The 4,241-nt window shown below is 37.1% G+C and overlaps 1 long non-coding RNA gene across 1 annotated transcript in view; it reads left to right on the forward strand.

Moving 5' to 3' along the window:
- Positions 1–3,878, forward strand: part of LOC106867923 (uncharacterized) — a 6,333-nt gene extending 2,455 nt beyond the window's left edge. Inside the window, exons 2-3 of the long non-coding RNA XR_001409197.2 lie at positions 3,200–3,327; positions 3,754–3,878. This is a non-coding gene — a long non-coding RNA (uncharacterized LOC106867923). The remainder of the gene's footprint in view (positions 1–3,199; positions 3,328–3,753) is intronic.
- The last annotated feature ends 363 nt before the right edge of the window (positions 3,879–4,241 follow it).

Consider the following 4,241-nt stretch of genomic DNA (forward strand, 5'->3'; position numbering starts at 1 on the left):
TGTCTCTCTCTCTCTCTCTCTCTCTCTCTCTCTCTCTCTCTCACTTGCTCTGTATATAATTGCAGATCTGGAAAGATAGATAGACAGACAGACAGACAGACAGACAGACAGATAGACAGATAGATAGATAGATAGATAGATAGATAGATAGATAGATAGATCGATAGAATGAGGGGAAGAGATAAACAGATAGATTATCAGGTTGATAGATAGACATACATTATGTGTTTTAAATGAGTGTCTATTTTGTGTGCGGTTATATGTGCATTGGAGACATTGTCAATGCACATTGTGCACTGTGCATATATTTCCAATGTGTGCATACTGTTATTCATATACTATTACTTAACCTCTTCTCCCCTCCCCGCACCCTTCCAGAAACCAGTATATAATTCCACCTCAGCCCCCCCCCCCTAACATGCTGATCTTCCCTTTAGACATTAGCCACATATCTATACAATGGTCACACTATACAGCTACATATTGCTGTAGGGTTCTCAATCAATCCTTCCTGACTTCAATTATCAGCTTATTTCTTCAATCAACCCTTTTTCTTCCTCAGCTTCGTTTGTGTCACACTTAGTATGTCCTCTTGTTCATCTGTTACCTTTAATATGTTTTTATACATAGTCATCACCCTTAGAAGATCTGACCATCACCACTCGTCCCATTCTACTTGAAATCTCTTTTTGTTTCATTTACTGGAGGTAGAAGACATAGTGAGTCTGGCCTTCTTTAAATACAACTCGACCAGTCAAAATGCTGTTTATTGATGCACCTGTTCAACCTTTATAAGCCAACAACTGTGGCAGAGATATGAGCAAATAGGAAGTTCTAGGGCACGATATGCTGTGAAGGAAGGACTGGGAATAAGGATTATTGCCTGGCCTGGAGACGTCTTAAAAAACTTCTCTCCTTCACGCCAGTCCTATCTCACTCGCCTTCTCCTTCTCATTCTTCTCTCATTGCACACCGCTCACATCAGCACTCTGTAGTTTTCCTCTTCTTCCCACATATACCTTAATCTCACATCACAACTTTATTGAATTCATCTTTCATTCTCCATCTTGCAATCAGGGCGAATTCTTTCTCTCTCTCCCTCTCCCTCTCTCTCTCTCTCTCTCTCTCTCTCTCTCTCTCTCTCTCTCTCTCTCTCTCTCTCTCTCTCTCTCTCTCGTTCTCGCTCTTGCTCTCACGCTTTCTCTCTCCGAAGAAGGAGGCGGAGGAAAAGCAGGGGGCGGAGAATGAGTGGCCTGAAGCGTTCGATTTGTTCACACCTCCAGGCAACTCAACTTACTAAGCAACTCTACGATCTTTCCATTAAAATAATTAATGACGATTTTAATTATGTATTCCTAACATTCTTCTCAATAATATCCTGACAGTCACAAAGCATTGCCAATACCCTGCTCATGAAAAATAATTGCCTGATTTCATTCAAAGCTAATGTACAGCAAATATGAAATTCTCTTATTGTTGTTGTTTGTGGTTCAGCGAAAGATCAACTCCAATATGGAAGACTTATAATTAAAAATAATGTTTCAACCGTGACAGTACAGTCTTTTGTTAATGTGTTCTTTATATATTCTTAAGATGGGTTGTGTAAGTTGATAGAGATTTCGTTGATATTTCTAATAGTTTGAGTTATAACGATTCAGCTCCCTTTTTAGATTGAAAAGGAAACCTTTTTTACTCTCAGATAAAGACTTCCTCGTTGGATACCGTAGAAGATCCTACCATCGCTCATAAAAACAGGCGGATGGTCACAAGTAGTAAAAACGCCATGGTTTCTACAAAGCAGCAGAAGAATGATGCTTTTTATTCTTTTATTTCATTCAGTGAGCGAGTTACAGCCATGCTGGAGTACCATCTTGAAAGGTTTTAGTCGAATAAATCGACTCCAATCACATTTTTTAAGTCTGTTCTCTATTCAGTCGGTTGCACATATTGTCGAACTTGGTAGTTACATGGACGTCCACTCCTTAGAACGAAGACAGGAGAGGTATGCAGTGATAGGTGTGTGGAAGATCCTGGAGGGGCTGGCACCAATCTTTGGAACTGAGAGTTATACCAGACCTCCAATTGGACGTCACTGCACTGTTCCAAAAGTCCAAGCTGTCCCATCTGAGGTGGGGACCATGTACTGCAGTACCTTGGTGTTCAAATGCCCACGGCTATTTAACGCCTGTCCAAAATATATCGTGATTGGTATGCCAAATTCAAAAATGGAAATTTTTACCTGGCCGTCCAGCTGAGTTCGATGAAGTGGAATAATTACAATCAAAGCTAATGAATGTCCATTTATTGTTACTAATTATAAATGCACATATATTCGGGTGTGTATTTTTCTACTCACACACACACACACACACACACACACACACACACACACACACACGCACATATATATATATATATATATATATATATATATACAGGCGTGTGTGTGTTTCCATATGTGTATGTGTATATTTACACATATAAATATATGTATTTATAAGATGACGTGTATATGTGTGTGTGTTTGTGTGTGTATACTTAATACATACCTTATATAATGTACATTACCTCTCACCTTGCTAATTTCTGTGATTCGGTCAAAACAGCCCCATTGAATACAACCGGTCACATGACCTTACTGAAATTCCTCATTCCTCTCACTCCCTTATGTTTTCTTTTTTCTTTCTTTTAATCCTTATTTCCCCCTAATTTTATATTCTCCTCTCCTCCTGTGCTCTCTACACATTCTGGTTGAATCTTCCATGTGTTGCCAAGTACCTCCTTGCAGCAATGTAAACTTTCATTTTAAGCAAGATAGCCTTCGCCTGAAGAGTAACCTGCGCTATACACCTCGCTTGGATATTTATCACTTCTGAGGTTCCGCTCGCTATGAAACATATGTAGCGCAGATCTCATCTACTCCTACTCCATTCCTTAATTCTTGTAGTGATATATATATACATATGCACACACTATGCACATACATACACACATATATATATATATATATATATATATACTGTAATTTGTATGATAGCGTGTGTGTGTGAGAGAGAGAGAGAAAGAGAGGGAGAGAGAGAGAGAAAGAGAGGAAGAGAGAGAGAGAGAAAGAGAGGGAGAGAGAGAGAGAGAGATAGTGTTATCCTAATCAAAAGGGTGACAACAAAATCTATCGTTTGTTGTTATTTGATGTCACTAGATAAAAGTGTTGTAACGGTCTGAAACCAACGAAACAAACAAACAACTGAAGACAACATCAAACAGATGGACGAAGCATTACACCAGAAACTGTTTTCAAAACAGTTCGTTTCAACACCCATTTCAAATGTAAGTTTTACGTGAAAATCATTAATTAGATTATATTAGACTTTGACTCTTCATTATCAAATACTTTTCTTCGCCTTCTAATATAGATTTTATGAATTATATACAAAAGTAAGTAAAATCGTAGCTCAAGAACAAAGTTAACATATATTGAATACGTTCGATTCGACATTAGACGAAATAGTTTATTCAAATGAAGTGAGAACACGTTTCTGTTTAAAAAAAAAAATTTTCTTATCAATAAAAATATAATTTTGACGAAAATGTTTGCATATTCATTCTGAGTTTTGAGCTTCTTGTAAACATTCGTAAGCGTGAGTATTGCATCTTAACGATTAGCCTTTCTTTTTCACAACCAGAAAATATTCTAACTTTTAATTCCTTCCTCTTTCTTCCTGTTCCTCCTTCACATTTTCCTAACGGAAATAGATTTACAGATACCCAAACTGAATAATCAACTGCATTAATTTGATCAATATGGAAGGCTTGCGAGTGTTGTTAATAAACTTCTTGACTCTTGAATAAAACCATTGAAAATATCAAAAGAAGTTTTGGAATTCCATTTTTCTTTTTCTTTTCTTTTTTTTTTCTACAACTAAGAGGGACATGAGAGAGAGCATGCCAGCGGAACTGATCCGAGATGGCTAATTTATATAATTCAATTCGCTGACCAAGTATTTGAACATTAAAATCCCACTAAAGTTGACTTCGCCTTTGAAATATCTGAAGAACGATTCAAGACTACAACTATTTGCAAAAATTTGTCTGAATGTTTAATAAAAACGATTTCATAAGGAGACTTCAATTGTCATATTGTAATCAAATACTTTTTCTTTGCACTTTAACTGTCCAATTTTTTAAACACCCGCCGTAAAATTCAGAACCGTAATGCCATTATAATCTGCTCGTCGCTACCA

The sequence above is a fragment of the Octopus bimaculoides genome, chromosome 11, assembly GCF_001194135.2.
Source record: "Octopus bimaculoides isolate UCB-OBI-ISO-001 chromosome 11, ASM119413v2, whole genome shotgun sequence".
NCBI lineage: Eukaryota > Metazoa > Mollusca > Cephalopoda > Octopoda > Octopodidae > Octopus > Octopus bimaculoides.